The sequence below is a fragment of the Monodelphis domestica genome, chromosome X (genome assembly GCF_027887165.1).
Source record: "Monodelphis domestica isolate mMonDom1 chromosome X, mMonDom1.pri, whole genome shotgun sequence".
Lineage (NCBI taxonomy): Eukaryota > Metazoa > Chordata > Mammalia > Didelphimorphia > Didelphidae > Monodelphis > Monodelphis domestica.
This window is the reverse complement of record NC_077235.1, coordinates 42,562,620-42,588,776: the sequence shown is the minus strand read 5'-3', so window position 1 is coordinate 42,588,776 and position 26,157 is coordinate 42,562,620. Positions and strand designations below refer to the sequence as shown.

General features: G+C 34.9%; 1 long non-coding RNA gene across 3 annotated transcripts in view; it reads left to right on the top strand.

The window, feature by feature from the left end:
* Positions 1–26,157, top strand: part of LOC130456132 (uncharacterized) — a 256,997-nt gene that overhangs the window by 25,413 nt on the left and 205,427 nt on the right. For all 3 annotated transcript variants that reach the window (XR_008914641.1, XR_008914640.1, XR_008914639.1), the window contains one exon: positions 1,305–1,504. This is a non-coding gene — a long non-coding RNA (uncharacterized LOC130456132). The remainder of the gene's footprint in view (positions 1–1,304; positions 1,505–26,157) is intronic.

Below are 26,157 nucleotides of genomic sequence, written 5' to 3'. Positions count from 1 at the left end.
TCCCTTGGCCACATTTTGATTAAATGTGGGCATTGAACTATGTGGCTTATGACACTCCTTCCAGCTTTCAAACTATGATCATTGAGAGCCTCTGAAATAAATACAATCATGTTAGAGGAGTATTCCTTTCCTCTTCAATCACTTTATTCTTATAAATGATAAAATTGCAAGAAATTTTCCTAGGAATTCCCACTGAGGCTTACTTCTGATTGAAGCAACAGGAAGACAGTTCCTGTTGTGATGATAGATTTTAGGGGGTACTTTCTGACCTTCTTTTCAGTATAGGGCAGCTTTCTCAAATAAGAGGTTTCAGAGAGTTCTAGAGGATTTATTTATGAAATCACATTAAATGCCTGCTTGAGAAATGATTTGTAAAAGGGTGCCCAGGAAGATACAAAGCCAAGTGCCATAGTCCTATTCTTTAGACATATAAGAGAGCTGCCCACAAATCAGTAGCATCACCCCCCCCCCATTTTCTAATTTGATTTTTCTGATTTCAGAGAATCATTAAATATCAAAGTTGAAAATTATATTCACATACAAATATCTTGTCCGAAGCCCCCCACTCCATTTTGGGATATTCTCATTTGTTTGCAATCTTCCTGTTTATTTGAGCCTAAATTGGCCTGAGAACTTTTTCCTAGTGGCTCTAGGTCTGCTCTCTGGAGCCAAAGGGAAAAAGTATAATCTCCTTTCCATGTATTATAAGCCTTCAGACATTAGAAGGCTGTTCTTTCCTTCCCCTAACAACAACACGTTGCTCTTTTCTGGCCTAAACTTTCTCGCTTTTCTTAGGTAGTCACCAGAGAGTATATATATTCCCTGGGTTCTTACTAGTCCTAGGGACCCTACGCAGAATGTGCTCCCAATATCCTTTTTTCAAATGGGATCCTTTTCATTTGCTACGATAATTGCCATTGTCGGTTATCAGATCAGGGACATCAGGATTCGGGTGTCTCTTATACTTGCTGCTAAGAATCAATTAATATAGCTTATGTCATCTAAGGATTTGCTGTTGTTTAAGTGTCACTTTGCTTTGCTGACTTTTATTGGGATTGCAGACCTCTAGGAGCTGTAGGTAGACAGCTTCTCACATGGACTTATGTCTACACATCTCTCCTACATTATACTTGTAAAGTGTTTTTTCAACCCAAGTAAAATGGCTTTTTTTTCTGTAATTCATTAAATATCATCTCCAGCTGGTGGAAGTATTCCTGGAAACTGATTATGTCATTTAGTATGTCAGGGTCATAGATTTAGATATAGCGGATCAGTCCAACCCTCTCATTTTACATATTTTACAGATGTAAAAGCTCAAGCCCAGAGAGGTGAAGTCATTTTTTTCCACCCCGAGTGTACATAGATGACCTCCCTCCTTTTGTGCCTCAGATTCTGTTGATCACCAGTGATGAATCCCCTTTCCTCCTCCTTCTTGAAGTCGATCCCCCACGTGGCTTGACCATCTGTAAAGTGCCTGTGTTAGCATCACTGGAGCGGCTCATAGGTAAGTTTTTCAGACAGATGCTCAAACTGAGTGTCTGCTGAGTGTAAAACTTACTATATAAAAACTATAAGTGTAAGATGTATCGGTTCATAGGTATAGGTACTATTTCTTTCATTTTATTAGTGTACAGAATTTCCAGTGAGGAAACTTTCTCTATCACTGCAGAATGGCTTCCTTTCTGCTATTCATGGGGTTGTAGTTGCTTGTGTCATTGAGAGGTCTAGGGTCACATAGCCTGTATGTGTCTGAGGCAGGTCTTGAAAACAAGGCTTCTTGACTCCAGAATTCATCAGATATGTTCCAGGCATCTCATTTTATTAAACTGGTGTTCTGCAAAGTGACAGCATTGGCTTGATCTCAAGAGGTATGGGAGCAGCCAGAATATGGGAAAATTGGTTACATTCTCCTTTCCTTGTAGTCAGAAGTTGTGGGATTGGTTTCCAGCATAATCACAGCTACCCTGATCCTCCTATTCTCCTTAACTTCTCTACCCTTTCCTTAAGAGAGATAAGTGAACTCAACTGAGCCCGGTCATCCTCAGAAGAATTCTTATTTTTTCCTCCCAGAGAGCAGGCACCTGGTTCACACGTATTCCAAATGATTGTGAGTTTTTTTGGTTAAAGCACCTTGTCTCTGTAATCAGGAGGCCAGTATAATTTGGGTAATATCTACTGTGTGCAAAAGATGTATAAAAATATCAAACTTGAAGGAACTTGGAATAGATACTAGAACACAATAAAAGTTTAAATACTTCTATCCCAAGTTTTATACTGGTAGGAACATCCCATCCCTCAGTGTTTACTTCTTCCTAGGTGTTGTAGGGGAAAATGTTCCAGTAAAAAAGTTCCCGCAAAGGCATTAATTATTACTATATTTATCCTTCCCTTAGATGTTTGCTCTCCCCCCCCCCCCATTTACTGGGTAGCTAGGTGATGCAGTGGATAGAGTGTCTGGCTTGAAGTCATGAAGATTCGTCTTCATGATTTCAAATCTTGCCTCATATGCTTACTAGCTGTGTGATCCTGAGCAAGTTACTTTAGCCTTATTTGCCTCAATTTCTTATCTGTACAATTAGACTAAAGAAGTAAATGGGAAACTACTACAAATTTTTTTTACAAAATTATAAGGGGCACGTAGGTTGTTCTGTGGAATAGAATGCCAGTCCTCATATTGGGAGGTCTGGGTTCAAATTTGTGGCAATCCCAATTGTCTAGCTCTTACCTTCTGCTTTGGAACCAATAATTAGCATGGATTCTAATACTTAGTATTAGTTTTTTAAAAGATGCTTAGCTTTTGAACCTAAATATTAAGTCTTCAGTTGTATAATTTCAGGCATATTAATAAACTTAGAGGAATGAGATTTTAAGGGAGTGGGGCAGACTTGACATTGTGCTCCAATTTGTACCACATACTGCCTGCCACACACGCACAAACTCAAAGAGCTTGGCATTGTGTCATCTAGACTCATGTTGCAGAACCTATGACACATGTGTCGGAGGTGGCTAGTCCCTTTCTCCTCTCCACATGTGCCCGAGTACATTTCTCTCATCACCCGCCCCTCTGCCCATCAACCCAGTTGGAGCGCTTCCTCACTCCCCTGTCTTGGGTAATTTGAGGTGCTCATATGCGGCATGAGGGTTGCACTTTGGGTACTTGGTCTCTAAAAGGTTCACCAGCACTGATCTATATCATATATAGAGGAGACAGGTGCCCAGAGAAGCTAATTATCTTTCCCAAGGACACATAAGTAGTACTAGAGCTGAGAAGCAAAGCCTGGTGTTTTGATGAAAGAAATACTCTTTCTACTCTTCCACACTATACTACATTCTTCCACTATAATATAATATTATAATTTAAACTGGATATTTGTAAAGCCCTTGAGATGTAGTTGGTGTTTAATAAATGCTTGTTTCCACCTTCTCCTCCTCCCTTCCTTCATCCTTTCTTTTTACTTTAGAGCCAACACAAATCCAATCATAACTTTCCTATGAAAACCCTTGTGAACAGGTTTGTCCTCCCTGACTCTTCTCTTTTCCCTTACTAGCTCCTCATAGCTCAGGAGTTTTAGTCTTCTTCTATCATTACATACACTGTTTATCTTCTTTTGAATGAGCTCCACTTTATCATTGCCATTCTTAAACTTCACTACTATTTAACTCTTAAATGCCTCAATTTTCCTCATTCATAAAATGGTCATGTTAATAATACCTAGTCACTTCTCTATAGGCTTAATGTAGTGATAAAATCAGGTAATGGTGAAAGTCCTTTGGAAAAGATCAGATTTCTGGAAAGATACAGGATGTTGCTATAATTTTTACCATCATCATCATCATCTTCATTAATCAAAGAAAATAAAGAGGTTAGGAAGATCCTTTAGACTGACTGGACTTGTTCAGCCTAGAGAAGACTTATGTGGGGAGTAGGAGGTTGCATGTGATAATTTTCTTCAAGTATTTGAAGCTTTGTCAAATGAAAAGGGAAGGAAATAATGAAAGAAGCAAGCACTTTTTAAGTCCATACTTTGTGTAAAGATTAGACACATTCTGTTTGCCTCCAGAGAGCAGAGCTAGGAGCTGCAAAGATATAGTTTCCTAATAATGGCTTTTAAGGAAAAGAACAGGCTACCTTGGGAGGTGGTGGATTAAGTCTCCGTGGTGGTCATTAAGTGGAGGCTGGATAATCAGTCATTGGGTAAATTATAGTGTGGATTCATTTTATATTGTTAAAGTCCTTGCCAATTCGCAAATGCTATGACTCTCTGCCTTCACAATATCCATATTATATAGTCTCTAGAGAGACTTATTCAACTGTCAATAGATATGCTTTTTGGCCAATGGCTAGATAAACCCAACTAAATGATGAGAAATCTTAAAAACAATTTAAAAATCAATTGAAGTAGCAACATTTTTGCGAAAGTAAAATTACATCTGATTATTCTTCTATTGAATGAACATTATATCTTTGTAAAGTGTACTGACTTTTGTGCCTTAAGATAATTAAAAACAACAATGACAAAAATATAGCCCCAATACTATTAAGTGTTATGTCTTAATGACAAGATAGATGAATTCTGAGTCCTGTTGTGGGTTCAAGCCCACCCTCTAGCATATTGGCTGTGTGACCATGTAGAACTGCAAGTGCCTTTGACCACTGTCAAATACACACTTGCAGAGTACTTGGAATTCTTCATGGGTAGACAAGAATGTCCTTGTGGATAGTACCCTAATAGCAATAAATAACAGATCCATACCAAAACCCCCCAAATGGCTAAGCCATTGGTGCTTTCTGAACTCAACAATATGCCCGAATTTAGAACTACCTATTCTTAAATCTATTATCTTTGGAGTATTGTAATATTTTTCTATTTTGATTATTATTTTCACTTCTGATCTCTACTTTTTTCTTATGTACATAATATAAATAATTATGTTTAATAACAGTAAAACATAGATTACAGTATATACCACACCAGGGGGTATTTTCTACATAAGAACCTCACTAAAATATTGGTCAACACAAGGCCAAGTTAAAATTAATCAACTGACATTGGTAGCTTCACTGCCAGAAATACTTTGTTGTGTGAGAGTACTTTCCTTATAAGAAATTCAAGGATACTGGCCTAGAGAAGCTCCAGTGTATTTAAAGATTACTTCTTTCATTTATGAAGTGAGGCAGTGTGTCTAAAAGAATTTCCTTTGTAACTATGTGAATTTGTGAAGTCAAGAGATTCCAAATTCTCTTCTTGGCTCTTCCTTTTACTCTGATCCTAATCTTTACCTCTTTTTCCTTTTTTTCCTCTCTTGTAAAATGAAAGGTTATAGATTACATGCTATCTAATGTCCTTTTTAGTTCTAAAGTCTTTGATTTTGTTATATCTCATCCTGCTCTCTGTTGTAGATTCTTCTTTTTTACGTCTCCTCAATAGGAACAACTCTAAGGATCTATACTTGATTGATTTTGCATATGCCTATATGAGAAAATGAGGAAACTGAAACCTAGGCAGGGGAAAGGGCTTGTCCACAGTCACACAGTGTGTTACTGGCAGGGTCAGGGCTAATACTAAGGTCCTCTGAATTCCTGGCCAGAGCTTTTTCCAGTGTATAAGTTCCTTATTGTTTATTTTAGCTTTCTTCCAGAGGAGAAAATCTGAGCAAGGCATGCATGTGGTTTGTTGTATGTACCAGCTAGTGGTTTAAATGCAAACAGGCCATGGCGTTGATTTGTATTCATAATGGCTCTAAACAGATATTATCAGAGGGGTTCATATGTAAGACCATTTTGAACAGGAACTTGAGCTATTGAAAGACACGATTTTTAGATTGTCAAAGATGCTTTTTGTGAGATGTAATTGTTTATAAACTTTTTTCTTTTTACTTATTTGTACTTATTTCATTAAATATTTCCCAATTGCATGTAATAAAATTTTGACACTCATTTTTTGAGTTCAAAAATTTCTCTCTCTATCTTGCCCGAACCCCTCTTTAAGAAGGCAAACAATTTGATATCTATCATGTATGTAACATCATGCAAAACATCTCTACTGGTTGTATTGCCAAAGAAAACACAAACAAATTAAAATATTAAAGGTAAAGAAAGTGAAAAAAGTATGCTTCTCTTCATTCAGAGTTCACTAGTTCTCTCTGGAATTGAATTTTATTTTATTTTATCATGATTCCTTTAGAGTTGTTTTGGATCGTCATGTTAATAAAAGTACCCAAGTCTTTCTCACTTCATTATCTTTATGATATTGTTACTATGTACAATGTTCTCCTATTTCTGGTCTCTTCACTTTGCTTGTGTTCATGTAAATCTTCCTATATTTTTCTGAAACTATCCTGTTTTTCATTTCTTTTTAATATTTTTTTAGTTATGTGTAGAAAAAATATTAGTCAATTGTTTTCTGACATTTTAGGATTTACATTTTCTCCCTCCCTCCTTGTCCCCCACTCAAGTGGTAAATTGTGTAATATAAATAATACCAGTACTTTCATGTACTACATATTTCCATATTGCTCATGTTGTAATAGAAAACATATATTACATATAGAGTAAAAATCCCATGAAGGAATTAAATTGCAAGATGACATACTTTGATCTGGACTCAGATTCCAACATTTGGATAGCATTTTCACCATGAATTCCTTATGGTTATCTTGGAAACTTGCTTTGCTACTAATAGTTTAGTCATTCACATTTGATTATTGTATAATATTTATGTTACTGCATACATTATTTTCCTGGTTCTGTTCACTTCACTTTGCATCGGTTCATTTACGTTCTTTGTAGGCTTTTCTGAATTCATCCTGTTGATTTCTTATGACACAAAAGTATTCCCTTACAGCCATATGTCACAACTTGTTCATCCATTCCCCAAGTGATGGACAGCCCCTCTGATTCCAATTCTTTGTCACTACCAAAAAGCTGATAAAAATACTTTGGTGCAGGTAAGTCCTTTTCCTTTATCTCTGATCTCTTTTGGGATACAGATCCAGTGGGAGTGTTGCTGGGTTAAAGGGTATACATAATTTTATAGCCCTTTCAGTCTGGTTCCTTATTGTTCTCCAGAATGGCTGTATCAGCTGACAGTTCCACCAACAGTGAACTAGTGTTCCAGTTTTCCCACAGTCCCTCCAACATTTATTATTTTTTTCTTTTTTGTCATGTTAGTTTTATAGATGTGAAGGGGTATCTCCAAGATGGTATAATTTGCATGTCTCTAATCAGTAATGATTTACAGTATTTTTTCATGTGATTGAATACTTTTGATTCCTTCTTATGAAAAATGCCTGTTCACAACCCTTGACTATTTATCAACTGGTAAATGACTCTTATTTTTATAAATTTAGATATGTTCCCTATATATTTGAGAAATGAGGCTTTTATCAGACAAATTTGCTGTAAATTTTCCCCAGTTTCCTATTTTCCTTCTAATTTTGGAGGCTTTAAATTTTGTTTGTGCAAAACCTCTTAATTTTATGAAATTGAAATGATCTTTTTTATTTCTCATAATTTTCCCTATCTTTTATTTGCTCGTAAACCTTCCCGTTATTCATAGATCCGACAAGTACATTTTTCCATGAGCTTCTGGTTGTACCACCTTTTACATCTAGATAATGTATTGATTTTTACTGTATCCTGGCATACAGTGTGATATTTTTCATCTGTGCCTAGTTTCTGCCAAACCTGTTTTCCAGTTTTTCAAGCAACTTTTTTCAAATAGTGAGTTCTTACTCTAAAACCTTGGATCTTTTGGTTTATCAAACACTAGACTATGCTGAATGTCTCCTACTATATATTTATGTAGCTTTGAGAAGAGTAAGTATAGATTTCCTAGTTATATATTTTGACTTTCTATTTCCTCCTATAATTCATGTAACTTTTCCTTTAAGAATTTGGATGCCATTTCATAATTTATGTTTAGTTGTTATTACTTCATTGTCAATGGTTCCTTTTAGCAAGATGTAGTGTCCCTGCTCATCCCTTTTAATTAAGTCTCTATTTACTTTTGCTTTGTCAGAGATCATAATTGCTATCCCTGCCTTTTCTTTTCTTTTTTTTTAAACCCTTACCCTCTCTCTTTGTATCAATTCTAATACGGAAGAGTAGAAAACACTTGATTTTGAGGTTCAGTGACTTGCCCAAGGTCACACAGCTAGGAAGTATCTGAGATCAAATTTGAACCTGGGTCCTCCTGACTCTTCATCCTTGACCCATTATGCATTGTACTACCTAACTGCACATTATCCCTGCCTTTTCAAATTTAATTGAAGCAGAATAGATTGTGCTTCATCACCCTGTTTTCAACTGTGTTTCTTATAAGCAACTTATTGTTGGATTCTGATTTCTAATCCATTCTACTCTTCACTTCTGTTTTCTGTGTGAGTTCATCCAACCCAATTATATCCCAAATTTGATTTGAGATGTTATTTTAAAGTTGTATGGCAGGAAATATTGTGAGGGATCATATCAGCACATTCTCTACTCCACCATTTTGGCGCTGCCTAAACTTCTTATTGTTAGGTGATAATCAGTAGTCTGAAGCACAAATGCAAGCTGCCTGCCTTTTAACTTAATTCTTGCTATGACTGACAAAACTTATATATAAATATTTCCAGTCTTTAAGTCTCTGATGTTTTGCTTGGCAATTTAAAAATTAGTGTTATTTTTAGGTGTCTTAAATTATATAATTGTGAAAGCTATCCAAAAATGATTTCCACAAACATTCCAAAGTACCTGGATTCTGGAAATTCAATATTTCGGTTATTTATATTATGGTCTGGTTGCCTAGTCTTCACATTTGTAAAATAGTTTCATAAAAAATTGGATTAGATGTGGTAATCAGAAAAAAATAACCATCTTGCCACAAGGCCAACTTGAACTATATGTATACATATATATGTATATATATATGTATATATATTTTTTTATGTAGTGAAGCAGCACAATCTCATACCAATGTATGCTATTTGGTGAGATCTACACTGCTCTAAACAGAAATAAGGCAGAAGAGAGCTTTTGGTTTTCCCTTCTAGTTTTGCTAACCTATTTTATTTTTAGCTTTTAAAAAAGTCATAAGTAATATTGCCAAGATGATTTCTGTACAAATGACTTTTCTCATTGTCAATGATTTCTATGGAGTATAGTCCACTTAGAGCAATCTCTGATAACTACAATAAATAACTTGTTTTTTTTTCATAATTCCAAGTTCTTTTCCAGAGGAGGTAAAATAATTAATAGTTCTACTAATAGTGAAATGCTAAATCTGCCTTGATAGGGACAAGATGACAGGTCAAGATTGATTTTAATCACATTTCTCTGATTATTAGCAATTTTTAACATTTCATCTAAGATCATGTCACATTATTGATAGTTTTTGTAATTTTTTCTTTTGAAAAATTTTTATTCATCTATTTTAAATGCTTGCCTACCACCTTCTTCCTCCATACTTGCTTGGTTGAGTACAATTGTTATTGTGTTAGGTTCTTTAAAAGTATATTTAGTATTTCTACCTTTCTCTATTTTTAAATGCATAAAGGAATCGATAAATGCTTCTATTAAGTATTTTCTATGTACCAGGCACTGTGCCGATCCTTGGCTACTGCTATAAAAATGTAGTGGCTCCTGCCCTAATGAAATTTTTATTCTTTTTCTTTTAATTTTTTTGTTATATTTTTTTCCAATTACATGAAAGCAATTTTAAACTAATTTTGAGATTTACATTTTCTCCCTCCTTCCTATTATCAGCTGAAAAAATGGCTCTAATCTTAATACATTTGGGTCAGTTCCCTACATATTTGAGAAATGAGGCTTTTGTCAGAGAAACTTCCTGTGAATTTCTATACCTCTGCCCACCAGTTTCCTGCTTTCCTTCTAATTTTGACTGCATGGGTTTTGTTTGTATGCGTGCTTTTTATTTTCATGTATTCAAATGAAATCATTGTACTTTCCGTGTTCTTCTCTTATCTCTCTTTTGGTCATAAAGTCTTTTCTTATCCTTAGAATGACTTGCTTTCCTAATTGACTTAAGCTACTATCCTTTTGTCTATATCATATCTTGACATTTCGACCTCATCTTAGACTAGGGTGTGAGATGTTGGTCAGTGCCTGGAGTTTTGTTGTTCAGTCATGTCAGACTCTTCATGATCATTTGGACCATACATAGTATCAATGGAGTTTTGTTGGCATAGATACTAGAGTGCTTTGCCACTTCATTCTCTAATGGACTATGGTAACCAGACATTAAGTGACTTTGTCAGGTTCAAACGGATACGAAGTGTCTAAGGTTGGATTTAAAATTCGGGTCTTCCTGACTCCGGATCCAATGCTCTGTCCACTGAACGATATAACTGCTTATAGCAGATCTATGACTAGTTTCTGTCAAACTGCTTTCCAGTTTTCCCAGTAATTTTTTCAAATGGTGAGATCATGATCTTTATGTTTATCAGACACCAGGTCATTGTAACACTGTATATTGTACACTATATATTGTACCCCCAATACATTCCATTGATCTATCTCTCTATTTCTTAGCTAATACCAGGTAGTCTTGATTTTCTTTTTGTACTATAGTTTGAAATCTGGGTCTGGTAGGCCTCTTCACATTTTCATTGATTCCCTTCATATTCTTGACCTTTTGCTCTTGCAGTTGAATATTATTACAATGTTTTCTAGCTCTATAAAATAATTCTTTGGTAGTTTGATTCCTATGGCACTAAATAAATGAACATAGATAGAATTGTCATTTTTATTATATTGCCTTGGCCTACTCATTAACAATTAATATTTCTCTGTTTTGCTGAGATTTGTCTTAATTTGTTTGAAAAGTGTTTTATAATTGTGTTCATATAGCTCTTTGGTTTTTCTTAGCATGCAGACTTCCCGAAATTTTATATTGTCCACAGTTATTTCAGTCGAATTTCTCTTTCTATCTCTTGGTGCTGGACTTTGTTGGTAACGTATAGAAATGCTAATGGTGCATGCTGGTTCATTTTATATCTTGCAACTTTGCTGAAACTGTTGTTTCAACTAGTTTTTTAGTTGATTCTTTAAGTATACCTTCTTATCATCCACAGAGTGATAGTTCTGTTGCCTCATTGCCTATTTTAATACTTTAATTTCATATTCTTTTCTCATTGTTATGGGTAGCAGTTTTAGTAAAATATTAAATAATAGGGGTATTAATGAACATACTTGTTTCACTGCTGATCTTATTGGAAAGGCTTCCAATACATCCCCATTATAAATAATGTTTGCTCTTAATTTTATATAGATACTATTTAGCATTTTAAGAAGATTCCATTCATTCCTAAGCTTTCTACTGTTTTAAATAGGAATGAGTGTTGTATTTCATCAAAAGGTTTTCTGTATACGTTGATGTAATTACATAATTTTTTGTTATAGTTAGTGATATGCAAATTATTCTGCTACTTTTCCTAACATTGAACCAGCCATAAAGTCCTGGTATACAACATAGTGTATTATCTTTGTTATATATTGCTATAATCTTTTTGATAGCACTTTATTTAAAATTTTTGTACCAATATTCATTAAAGAAATTGATCTATAAGTTTTTTTCCTGCATTTTTGCTCTGCCTAGTTTAGTTATCAAAACCATATTTCTATCATAAAAGGAACTTGGTAGGACTCCTTCTTTACAAAATTTTCAAATAATTCATGTGGTATTTGCATTAATTGTTCCTATAATGTTTGGTAAAAATGATTTTCAAATTCATCTTGTACTGGGGATTTTTTTTCCTTAGGATACTCATAGGTGGCTTGCTCAATTTCTTTTTCTAAAACAGAATTACTTAAGTATTCTGTTTCCTCTTGTTTTAATCTTACCAATTTATATTTTTGTAAATGTTCATCTATTTCATTTTTATTAGCAGTTTTACTGAAATAATTGGGCTAAAGAATTCCTAATGATGGCTTTAAATTCATCTTCATTTGAGTTAATTTCAGACTTTTTATGATTGATACTAGTAGTTCTGTTTTCTTTTTTTTTTTCAATCAAACTAACTTGGTTTCTTAAATTTATTTATTTATTTATTTTATGTAAAACCAGGTCCTACATTTCTTTATTAGTTCAATTCTTTAAAATTTTTTTCTACTTTTGATTTTAATGATTTCCATTTTGTTTTTTATTTGAAGATTTTTAATTTGTTCACATTCTAGTTTTTTGGGGGTTTTAATTAGAAATCCATTTTATTTATCTGTTCTTTCTTTTATTGTTGTATGCATTTAAAATTTTAATTTTCCCCTAATGGCTATTTTGGCTTCATCCCAAAAAGTTTGCTATGTTGTCTTATTGTTGTTATTCTTTTTTAGTGAAATTAATGACTATTTCTACACTTTGTTTTTTGGTTGCCTTATTCTTTATGATTAGATTATTTTGTTTTCCAATTAATTTTTCATTATGTTTTCATTGCTCTTCATTGAACATACTTTTTGCTGCATTGTGAATTGATAGGGGGTATATTTAATATTTCCCCTTATCTGCTTTTGTTGGTTAGGTTTTTATGCCCAACAATATGCTCAGTTTTTGTGAAGGTACCATGTACAGCTGACAGAAAGTTATTCTCCTTTCTTTTCCTATTTAATTTTTTTCCAGAGATCTATCTCATCTAACTTTTTCCTAGATTTTATTCATCTCTAATTTATTTCATTTTTGGGGGGTTTTAAGTATCAACCTTCAGAGGAAAAATTGAGGTCTTCCACTAGTATAATTTTACTGTGTATTTTCTTCTGAAACATCTTCTCCTTTAAGAATCTAGATGGTCTTCCATTTGGTGCATATATGTTTAGTGTTCATATTATTTCATTGTCTCTGGTTTCTTTTAGCAAGATAGAGCTTCCCTTCCCTTCAAGCTTCTTTTAATTTTAGGCCTATTTTTGCTTTTGCTTTGTCAGATCATGAATCCTACTCTTGCATTTTTTTCCTTTAGCTGAAGCATAAGAAACAGAGGCTTGAAAATATAGAGGCAAAATAAGTTATTTTTTAGAAAAATCATTATTCTTTGCTCTTATTGTTCTCTTTTTAGATAAATGGACAGCACATTTAAAATAATACAGAGTAGTTATATTACTTCCATTCCGTGGATTTTAAAAATTAATTTATTTAATCAATTTAGAACATTATTCCTTAGTTACAAGAATCATATTATTTTCTTCCCTTTCATCCCCCCATCCCTTCCTGCAATTCCACTGGGTTTTACATGTATCCTTGATCAGAACCTATTTTCATCATGTTGATGTTTGCATTGGGATGATCATTTGGATTCTACATCTGCAATCATATCCCCCTGGACCTATGTAATCAAAGAGTTATTTTTCTTCTGTGTTTCTCCTCCCACAGTTTTTACTCTGAATGTGAATAGTGTTTTTTCTTGTAAATCTCTCCCAGTTCTTCAGGATCACTGCATTGCCACTAATGGAGAAGTCCATGACATTCGATTGTAACACAGTGTATCAATCTGTGTGTAGAATGTTCTCCTGGTTCTGCTTCTCTCACTCTGCATTAATTCCTGGAGGTCATTCCAGGGCACATGGAATTTCTCCACTTTATTATTCCTTTGAGCACAATAGTATTCCATCAGCAACATATACCACTCTGGCCTTTGGGTATAGTTCCAAATTGCTTTCCAGAATGGTTGTATCATTTCACAACTCCACCAGCAAAGCATCAATGTCCCAGTTTTACCACATCCCCTCCAGCATTCATTACTTTCCTTTGCTATGTTAGCCAATCTGTTAGGTGTGGGGTGGTATCTCAGAGCTTTTTTGATTTGCATTTCTCTGATTATAAGAGATTTAAAACACTTTTTCATGTGTTTATTAATAGTTTTGATTTTATAAAAATTAAATTATCTAGTGATAAAATTATTATATTTTATGAGGTTTTTAAGGATTATTAGAAATCAAGGAATAAAGAAAATACACAATAATAACCATGTTCCTGTGGTTGATTACCCAATTCAGAATCCTCAAGCTTAGTTTACTTACTACATCATTGCAATGGAATAGAAGAAAGAGAGGGAGGCGTTACTGCCAGTTAAATACCAATTATGATCGTGCCAAACTGGGGACTCAGGTGAGATTATAGGGGATTCTGGGAAACACCAAGGACTTCTGGGGATTCAAGTCTTGGGTTCAAAATCTCCATTTTTACAATTTCTTTATTTGAAAATGTCCTATTCATGTCACTTTCCCATTTATTAATTGGGGAATGACTTGGTTTTTGTACAATTGATTTAGCTGTTTGTATGTTTGAATAATTAGACCTTTGTCAGAGGTTTTTGTTATGAAGATTTTTTTCCCAATTTGTTGCTTCCCTCCTAATTTTGTTTGCATTGGTTTTGTTTGTACAAAACCTTTTTAATTTAATGTAATCAAAATTATTGATTTTACATTTTGTGATTTTTCCTAACTCTTGCTTCATCTTAAAATATTTCCTTTCCCAAAGATCTGACATGTATACTATTCTGTGTTCAGCTTATTTACTTATAGTTTCCATCATTATATTCAAGTCATTCACCCATTCTGAGTTTAACTTCATGTAAGGTGTGAGATGTTAATCCAGACCTAATCTTTCCCATAATACTGTCTTTCAATTTTTCCAAGCAGTTTTTATCAAATAGTGAATTTTTGTCCCCAAAGCTGGGATCTTTGGGCTTATCATAGACTGTCTTGCTGAGGTCACTTACGCCAAGTCTATTCCACTGATTCTCCTTTCTTTCTGTTAGTCAGTACCATATTGTTTTGATGACCACTGCTTTATAATTTGAGATTTGACACTGCAGGGCCACCGACCTTTGCATTTTTTTCATTATTTTCCTGCATATCCTTGATCTTTTGTTCTTCCAAATGAACTTTGTTATGTTTTTTTTTTCTAATTCAGTAAAAAAGTGCAAAAGAGCAGAAATAATAAATGCAACCTTTTCAGATCACAATGCAATGAAAATAATAATTAGTAAGTGTACATGGAGAGGCAAATCAGAAATTAATTGGAAATTAAATAATATGATTAAAATTCTTCAAAATCGGTTAAAGAACAAATCATAAGAACAATTGTTCATTTTATTGAAGAAAATGACAATGATTAGATATCCTTTCAAAATATATGGGATGCAGCCACAGCAGTACTTAGGGGGAAATTTATATCCTTGAGTTCATATATTAATAAATTAGGGAGGACAGTGGTCAATGAATTGGGGATCCAAATTAAAAAAACTACAAAGAGAACAAATTAAAAATCCTTAGATGAAAACTAAATTAGAGATCCTTAAAATTAAAGGACTAATTAGTAAAATTGAAAGTCAAAGAACTATTGATTTAATGAATAAGATTAGAAGCTGGTACTTTGAAAAAAAATAGACATAGTACTGGTCAATCTAATTTAAAAAAGGAAAGAAGAAAACCAAATTAACAGTATCCAAGATGAAATGCGAGACCTCTCCTCTAATGAAGAGGCTTTTAAGGCAATATTTAAAAACTATTATGCCCAATTATATGGCAATAAATATGGCAATCTAGGGGATATGGATGAATATTTACAAAAATATAAATTGCCTAAATTAACAGAAGTAATAGAATTCCTAAATAACCCCATATCAGAAAAAGAATTTGAACAAGCCATCAAAGAACTACCTAAGAAAACATCCCCAGGACCAGATGGATTCACAGGTGAATTCTATCAAATATTCATAGAACATCTAATGCCAATACTATCCAAACTATTTGACAGAATAAGCAAAGAAGTTCTAGGACACAAATATGGCACTGATTCCAAAGCCAGGCAGGTGAAAAACAGAGAAAAAACTATTATCTCATTTCTGAAAGCTATACCTTTCACAACATAGATGAAAATCACAGTAGGGTTTTTGGCTGCTTCCTCACACTTCTGACTCATATTGACCATTCAGTCTACTAAAGTACTCCATTTGTTTACAGGCAAACTGTTGGGTCATTACCTTTCTTCCAACCCCCTCCCCATTTACCCTATCTCTGACCTTTCAGCTCCTCTTATGGTTCCTTTCTTGGTTTCTGAAAATTACACCCAGTCTCACTAATCCTTGAAAAATTCTTTGCCCCTACTCTCCCTTTATTTCTCCTTCCTTTCATAGCCAAACTCCTAGGTTAAATTGTCTCTTATTATTGTCATTACTCGTTATCTTCTTACTTTTTAGTGCTTTGAAGTTTCACTAATGACCTCACACCTCCTTAACTTACTTTCTCCAAAGTAAGAAATGATGTCCTCACATCAACATTTGCTAGGTTTTTATTAATTCTCATCTTTGTTCACCCCTCTCTCTATACATGTGACACTGTCTCCCTGGATGCCTTCTCTTCTTAGGTTCTTTGTGATAGAGATGTCATAATCTTCCTATCTTCTTGGCTACTTACTCTTTTTACCAGCAACCACTTCTCTAAATCCTCTTCTTTCTCTATACATACCATTATGGTAACAATATCACCTTCTGTGGATTGAAATAGTTTCTCAGTTGTTCATTGCCTCTAGATGTTTATATACACACTCAATCTACTTTTAAGTCAAGCTAGACACCTCCATGCTAACCTTTCCAAAATAGAAGTAATTGTCTTCTCCTTTCATCCCCACTTTGTTCTGCCACTCAGGTTCACCCTGGATTCTTCACTTTCCCTTATTTCACATATACAAGGAGTGGGCATCCCTATGTCCACACCTTCTCTTGTATCTGATCTCCTTCTTTCTATGTCCATAGCCACCCCCCCCCCCATAATTCAGAACCTCATCACTTCTTTTCTGGACTGTCCTAATCACATTCCAGTTCATCTTTCAGCATCTCTGGTCTCTCTTTTCCAGTATGCCCTCTACATAACTATCAAAGTGATTTACTAAGGCCCAGTTAAGGGCCCAGAGCATGCCCCTCAAACCTACTTGATCAACTCCTATGCTTTTCCCAATTGCTGCTAAAGTGCAATATGTCCTGTTTTTGACATTTCTAGCCTTTCACAGTGTTGCTTAATCTACCTTGACCTTCCTTCCAATAATATAGTCATCACTCCTCTGAGTCAGGCCAAACAGATACATTTGTTGATTCACGTTTGGTATTGGTTGGAAAGACATGAGATATCTTTTAAGATCATACCAAAGGTACCAAAAGCATATGGAAATGACATTGATTTAGCCAGAATGCAACGTCTATTGGAGGTGACTTTTCTGCATTTTAGGGGAAAGGTCACCCCAGGCTTGTGGCAGGCACCCCCAGGAGATGCTTCTTTGACCATGCATGATTGTTCAATAAGCATTTAAGTACTGTACTCTATGCTGAGCACTACGAATGCAAAAAAAAAAATTCAGAAACAGTCCCTGCCATGACTATGCTGGCCTTTTAATCTCTTCCCTGTAGTTTGTGGTCTAGTCAAAATACTCTTTCCACATACCCCAATCTCCCATCTCCATGCCTTTGCAAAGTCTATTCTCTATGCCTGATATACTCCTTTACCTTTATCCTTTAGGATTCCCCATTTCCTTTTTATCTTAGTTAAAGTTTCATCTTTAATATGAAGCCTGCCTTCCTTTCCTCTGCCTCCTAATACCCCCTGTCCCCATTAGGTAGTATTTATATTGTTGTGTGTGTGTATTTATATATACATACACACACGCAAAAAATATATATATATATACACACACACACACATACACAGACACACTCCTTTGTACTTGTGATTGTATTTACTCCTTTCCCCCTCCTCCTACTCCCCCTCCCACTCTAATAGAATATAAACTCATTGAACACTAGGGACTCTCATTTTTATATTTATAAAGCATTAGACCTTGGGTACAGTGTTTAGTGCAGCTAAGTAGGGCAGTACAGAGAACACTAGGCCTGAAGTCAGGAAGGCTCATTTTTCTGAGTTCATTTATGGCATCAGTCACTTAATAGATGTGTGACCCTGAGCAAGTCACTTCACCCTGTTCACTTCACCCAGAGGCAACTCTATTTCCTCATCTATAAAACCAGCTCATGAAGGAATTGGTAAACTACTCCAGCATCTTTGTCAAGAAGATCCCAAATGGGATCATGGGACATGAATGAAAAACAACTAAATGAATAAGATCACCAGTGTCTAGCATGATATTTATTATATAGTAATTTTTAAATAAGTCCTTATTGATTGAATTAACTGTTTTCTATGCAACCACTGATCTGTCCATGTGAACTTGTTTTTTTTTTTAATTCCTCCTAATACAAAACAACTTTCTAAGACTGTCAGTTACATGAAATTTGCTGCCCTGTATTGGTAGAAGGAATATCTTCATCTAAGTGTTCCTTAAATCAATGAAATTATAGGTCTAGTCTACTTCCAAAGTTTCTCTTTTATAATTGACAATCAGGAAGACTGTCATTGTTTCTTTGTGATCCCATGTTACCTGACATATTGCTTCAAAAATATCAGATATTGATTATTGATTGACTGCGGCATTCCATGTTTTATTTATTATTATTCCTTTGTCATTCATCTGTTTTTCTATCTTTAGTATAAATCGTTTCCCCAGGAAATATAAATACTGTTGTACATCTGTGTCTTATATATGTGTGCATGTGTGTGTCTTTTCCAGGCATGGATAGCTATATCCTAAGCGAATAAAAGAAGTATGTCTTGGGCTATTTTTGGCAGGGGCATGTAGGAGGTTTTGTGGTCTATAGGATGCTGGAGATATAAATAAAGCATTTGGTGAAGCTTTGCAGTAGAAAGTTTCAGTGGCATTGAAGGAAATTTCCAACTAAGAAGAATTTAACATCTGATCAAAAAAAAGTTAAGTAAGGATTATGCCAGAGTCAGCACACTGGAATAAAAAGAGCTAACCATGCAGAAAAGATTATAACACTTGTCCTTATTCCCTTTCACTTGAGTCTAGTAATCAAAAGATGGCTTTAGTTCTCAAACTTAATTTGGAGCTCTAATTTTATTATTTTCAAACCCTTCTAGATCTCTTGGATAAGCTGCAGCTATGTATCAAGTTGTAGAATAGGGAAATACCTTTCTCTTCAGTTATTCATGACCGTAGCAAGTTGGAGGGTTGATGATTTTATCTCTTCCCTTCCTTCACAAATAAGAAGTCTGTAATCATTACTTTCCTTTAAGTCAGGTTGTATACATGACTCTAGAAATTGAAATAAACATCTGATTTCTCCTTCAGTTATAAAAAATATAGGATTTCAAGATTAGAGGAATTTCAATAAATAAAGATTTGTCTTCATCAGCTGAAGAAGAAAAATAATGTAATTATTTGCTTAATGCATGACAGATACTGATGTCAAAAATAAAATACTGCAATTGATAATGATTCACTTGCTTGGGTAAACCTCATTTGGTATAAGGCTTTTCACCGTTTTCCTAAACAAAGATGTAGCCATAATAGGCTTGATCTTAAATTAGTGTTCTGTGCTCTTTTAATGTACTTTTTTATTATGTGGGGGAAACAGAAATCTTTTGTCATTTTTTGAAAGGTAGTAACAAATTAATTGTTTCTTATTTTTAAGCTATGATCCTATATTTTCTTCTAGAGTAGCAAGTAATTAGAATTGAAATATATAGTCCAGTCTTCTAGCAAATATGAATTTTATCTCATGAATTCTCACAACAGAAATTGAAAGCAAAAAAAAAAAGTTCTGCCTTTGGAAACCGAGGAAGAATTTTTTATTTTATTTTTATTTGAATTAATTTATTTAGTCAATTTAGAACATTATTCCTTGGTTACAATAATCACATTATTTCTCTCCCTCCCCTCTACCCACCCTGCACGATTTCATTGGGTATTACTTGTGTCCTTGATCAGAATTTATTTCCGTGTTGTTTGTGATTTCATTAGGATGATCATTTAGAGTCTACATCCTTCTCTATATTCAGGTCATTCACCCATTCTGAGTTTATCTTGATGTAGGGTGTGAGATATTGATCCAAACATAATCTCCCCCATACTGTCTTCCAATTTTCCCAGCAGTTTTTTATCAAATAGTGGATTTTGGTCCCCAAAGCTGGAATCTTTGACCATATCATAGACTGTCTTGGTGAGGTCATTTGCCCTAAGTCTATTCCACTGATCCTTCTTTCTGTCTCTAAGCCTGTACCAAATTGTTTTGATGACCACTGCTTTATAGTATAGTTTGAGATGTGGGACTGCAACTCCTCCGTACTTTGTATCTTTTTTCATGATTTTCCTGGATATCCTTGATCTTTTGTTCTTCCAAATGAACTTTGTCATGGTTTTTTTCTAATTCAGTAAAAAAGTTTTTTGGTAGTTTGATGGGTATGGCACTAAATAAGTAAATTAATTTGGGCAGGATGGTCATTTTTAGTATGTTAGTTCGTCCTTCCCATGATCATTCAGTGTTTTTCCAATTGTTTAGTTCTAGTTTTAATCGTGTGGAGAGTGTTTTGTAGTTGTGTTCATATAGTTCCTGTGTTTGTCTCGACAGATAGATTCCTAAGTATTTTATACTGTCTAGGGTGATTTTAAATGGAAGTTCTCTTTCTAATTCCTGCTGCTGAGATATGTTGGAGATATATAGAAATGCTGATGACTTATGCGGGTTTATTCTGTATCCTGCAACTTTGCTAAAGTTGTTGATTATTTTGACCAGCTTTTTAGTTGATTCTCTAGGATTCTTTAAGTAGACTATCATATCATCCACAGAGAGTGATAGCTTGGTCTCCTCATTGACCACTTTAATACCTTCAATTTCTTTTTATTCTCTTAATTGCTACTGCTAGTGTTTCTAGTACTTTGTTAAATAATCGAGGTGACAATGGGCATCCTTGTTTCACTCCTGATCTTATTGGGAAGGCTTCTACTTTATCCCCATTGCAGATGATGTTGGCTGATGGTTTAAGATATATACTGTTTATTATTTTAGGAAAGACCCTTCTGTTCCTATACTTTCTAGTGTTTTTAATAGGAATGAGTGTTGTATTTTGAACTTAAAGAGAGGAGAGTTCCGGAATCCCTGACCTAGGGATGTGTGACAGCTTTGAAAACAGAAAGTGTTGGCACATATCATTTTCAGGTCTTTGTCCTTCTTAGACTTCTTTATACATTTGAGGGGGGGAGGACCAGGACTTCCCATCTCTAGGCTTGCCTCTGATTCCATTGAGTCACCTAGTTGCCCCTTTTATTTTTTAAATTTTATTTATTTATTTTTATTATTTAGTCAGTTTAGAACATTATTACTTGGTTACAAGAATCATATTCTTTCCCTCCATCCCCCCCACCCACAGTTCCTGCAGCCCACGTGCAATTTTATTTATTACCTGTGTCCTTGCTCAGAACCTATTTCCCTGTTGTTGATGTTTGCATTAAGATGTTAATTTAGAGTCTACATCCCCAGCCATTTCCCTTCAACCCATGTGATCAAGCAGTTGTTTTTCTTCTGTGTTTCTACTCCCACAGTTTTCCCTCTGAATGTGGATAGTGTTCTTTCTTGTAGATCTCTCCAAGTTGTTCAGGATCACTGCATTGCCACTAATGGAGAAGCCCATTACATTGGATTGTGCCAGCGTGTGTTAGTCTCTGTGTCTAATGTTCTCCTAGTTCTGCTCCTTTCGCTCTGTATGACTTCCTGGATTTACCACCATGAAAAAGCACACCTATGAATATTCTTGTTCAAGTTTTTTTTTTCCTTATTAACTCTGTGATAATTAAAATGTTTGGGAGCAAGGGAATATATATATCAATTATGACCACTGAAATATGTTTTCTACTGTGTCTTGGTTTTATATAAATATAAGATGGTCACCAGGGAATTTATTCCCAATTTATGAATATGCCCAAGCCAAACTGGGTTTTATAGAGAAATTTAATTTATAATACACTGATTAATCAATAGAAAAAGAGAGAAAGTAAGAAAGGAATAAGAATGAATAAATCAGTCAGTTGGTTTTATCACTCACCCAAGATCTCTCTAGGTAAGGCTTCTCATGCCAACCTCAGGCTCCACCTTCAAGAGAGCCTCCTTTCAAGAAATGTTTCCAGAGAATTCTCCTCCTTCAGAGCCAGCCTTCTCTCCTGGTCCTCCCACAGAGCAACCTCCTCAGTCCTCCTTCAGAGCCACCTCGCTCAGAGCAAAACCTCCTCCCCCTCTCCTCAGACCCCACTATCTCTAAGGAAACCATCTAAGTTCCCTCCCCTCAGTTCTCACATCTACTAATCACTGTTGATGTCTCCCCTGTGCCAATGGTGGTTCTAGTTTAACCCAGGACCGCCCAGAGGTCTGTGGCTTTGCACATGTCTGTTGAAGGTCATATTCTCAAATAATTAAATCTTGATCCTTTGCTGCAGCCCTTTCTAAATCCTGTTACTCTGAGTAGGGTGGAGATTGGAAGTTCCAAGACCTGGTTCTGTCATTCCAAGTATCTCTATTGTATCAATTCTAAAATCAATCATGACTCAAAGAACTTCCTGTTCTATGCTTAAGTATAGGTCAAAGCCCTTTCCATTGTTTAGCAAAAGGTTTCTGTCCTAAAGTAGTCTTAAGTAGGGAGGAGAAGGATCCTCCCATGCCAAGGGGTTTCACATTCCAATAGAGTTCTTACTATCAGTAGGAAATTTTTTCCAAGTATGAAATTTCCCAATGGTGAAATTTCCAACATTCATAAGTCTAAGAAATTTTAAGGTTTACACTCTTTGGGGTACAAACCCAACAGGCTGGATCAATGTGCCCAGGAAAACATTGGTTTTGCTGTCTCTCTCTTCTATTTACCTCATCTCTAACTATTGTAGCGCTGGTTGCCCCTTTTATACATTTTTTGTTTAAAGCACACAAATATATACATATACACACACACAAAGCTGATTCCTGTCTTGTGTTTTTTATTGAAGTCAATTTCCTTGTCAGTCCCAACCAATACTTTCCTCCTTTGCTAAACAAAATATTTAAAACAATATTCAAACCTTTGTTGACAAAAGGTGTAACATTCTGTATCTGTGGTCCAATTTTCTCCCTAGAGATTGAGCAAATGTGTCAGTGTATTAGCCATTGCATTAATATTAGTATTAGTCATCATTCTTTACATATATCTTCTTTCCTTTTAGAATTATCTTTATTTGTTTTATTGTAGCCATTGTTTATATTATTTTTCTACTTTTGGTTTCTTCCCAGTATATCAGTTCATACAAGTTTTCCCTTGTTTATAGTTCTAATTTATTACAATATAATAATTTTCTGTTACATTCATCCTAATCTTCATTAATTCCCCATTTAATCGATTCATATTTTAATTATATGCTTTTATTACTATATATCTGCTAGAAACATTTGGTTTTATTAAGGAACTTTCCTGTCTCTCATTATCCTCTTGAGGGCATATGGCCATTAGTGAAATCACCAAGTCAAAGGGTTTGAAGACTAGTAGTTTCTCTTGGCTAATTCAAAATTGATTGCCAAAGTGATTGGGTAGTTCCACCAACTGTATATTGGTGTAACTATCTTTCAATTAGTATATCTCTGCCTAATAGTGTTTTCATTGTCCATAGTGCCTTTAAGAGCTTGCCTTTTTTTGTATCTTGAGGATTTCAGCTTTTTACTATTGCATTATTTGAAAAGATGATTGTATACCTCGATGTTTTTGGATTGCTTGAACCACAATAAATTTTGTTTCAGTCTCTCATTTTATTCTATAAATTATTTTGGGTCTATAAATAGGTTTCTTTTTTCTGGAAATTTGTTCTTTTTAGAATAATCTTGTTCTTTTTAATTTTCGGTGGGATTTCTTCTATCCCCTTTCAAAGTTGTAATGTCTAAATTTGTATTTTCCTCCATCTATTTTAGAAAGATTTTTATTGACTTCTCTCTTTTTTATATTGTCTACATTGTATTGCATAGCCTTCCCTGCTAGTGATGAGTTTACTATAAAAAAACAACAAAAAAGAAAAATTGTTTGACAAAAATAATCAAATATATCAAGTTCAACGTTATGTGAGTGAGAAGTACTAAATGCTTACTATATCCTAGATGTCTTGCTCAGTTACAGTATTCCAAACTAAGTTATAGATTGAAATACAAGAGTTCATCAGTGTCTGACCTTAAAGAGATGGCATTCTAACAGGGGAAATAACATATTATGAAGTGACAGGTAGGGAAAGAAGGAGAAGAGAATTGTTTTGAGAAGTCACAAAGATGTTAAGTGAACACTAGGACAGCCTGGTTATCCATCTGGTGATATGGCCTTTCCTGATGCATTTGGCCGTGTTCATTTGATTATTCTTTTCAGCAAGGATTAGAAAGTGGGAAGTTGGAAGGGTGCCCATGTAGTGCAGTGGCAAGGTGAAATATATCCAGAATAAAGATGTCACATTTAGGTAGAGCAATTGTTAGAGCTCTGACCCTGGAATCGGTAAAACTCAATGTCTAATTGAGCCTACTGCGTGACCCTCTGCCTTAGTTTCTTCATCTGTAAAGTGGGAATGATAATAAGACATACCTCTCAGGGCTGTCATGAGGTTCAAATGAAATATTTGTAAAATTCTTTGAAAAGCTTAGTGAATCGTATAATGCTAGTTACTTTTCTTCCTCTTATCATCACCATTATCATCATTAAAGAAGTATAGAGTCAAGTAGCTAAGTTTATCTTGAAGGCATGAAGATTTGAACTCAGATTTTTCTAAAACCAAAGTCAGCCTTCTGTCCACTATTACTATGTATCTTTAACCTTGGGTCTTGTGAAATAAAAAAAAAAACTAATTTTTCACCAGTCATCAGTGGTATGCACAGGTATACATATACATAACACTGATCAGAAGACTGGGATTCTACTCCGCATTTTAACGGATTTAAATCTAAGGATTCAAAGGCATAAATATTTCCCAGCCCTGCCCCTGACTTTCCTCAGTCCCTTTTCCAAAGAGCTATAGATGATTATGCATTAATATCCAGAGACACTCCTTTCCCTAGTCCTCCCTACTGATCTCATTTCCTTTCCACTAAAATGTCTTTTTATCTTCCTGGATCCCATTCACTCTCATCACTGATTCTATTTTCTTAACATTTCGGTATGTCACAGGGCTTCTGCATCCCCACCTTGGCTCTTTTTTTGGACCTGCTCTGGTAATATGGTTTTTCTCATGAAGAAGGCAGGCTTGAATTTCCTCCTTAGGCCAGAGTGGCATTATAGTTCTTTCAAGAGCCGAGTGCCTGCTTTGAATAGGGATCAGCCTCTCAAACTGCACAAACAGACCATTCCCACGTGGGCCACAGGTCGTGCTTTCTGCCGAAAACGCCTGTGAGATTCCAAATCAATGCAGCATATAAAACTGTCTTCAAACCTCAAGTTTCAAAGAATCGACCAAAAAGGAAGTGAAGGCTATAACATTTCATGAATATAAAACTACTGCACTTAATCATGTTGTGACTGAGCAATGCTCAGAAGGATGTGTTCTTTCCTTCCAAAAAGGTGTTCTGTACCACCAAGGAGCTGCAGTATTAGACCCTGACAATAACTTGGATAGTGAGGCTCCATTTGTGCAATAGTTATTAAACATCTTCAGTTTACAAAGTACTCTGTTAAGGGAGATTAAATATCAGATGCTCACTGGATGCTAGGTTTCATTGGCTTTGGTCAGGAAATTGGATATAAGTTCAGCTGGTACCATTCAGGCAGGCATCTTTGGCTTAGATTTGACCAGTGATCTCAGCATCTTTTTTGTTGTTCAATTGGATTCAATTATTTTAAAGTTTCACTTCTGTCTTAGAATCTATCAATTCCAATGCAGATGAGTGGATAAAGACTAGACAATGGGAGTTCACTGACCTTTCAAAGGTCACCCAGCTAGGAAGTGTCAGAGGCTGGATTTGAAACCAGGACCTGCCACCCCCAGGCTTGGATTTCAATAGACTGAGCCACTTAGTTACACCTCAATTAGATTTAATTTTCATAAATTACCATTAGTTGCTCACAATGCATCCAACTAGTTGCATAATGTCTATCACATTTTAATATGTCACCTCATTGCTGTCATTATCTATGATGAAATTAGCTATTTTTTCTGTGATTTTCTCATTGATCCATGAAATCTATAATTAGATTATTTTTTTCCATGTAACTTTTCTTCAGACACACTTTACTGAGGTCTCTACCCTGGGGCACTCTTGAGTCTTTTAGGTACTGTCCTTATT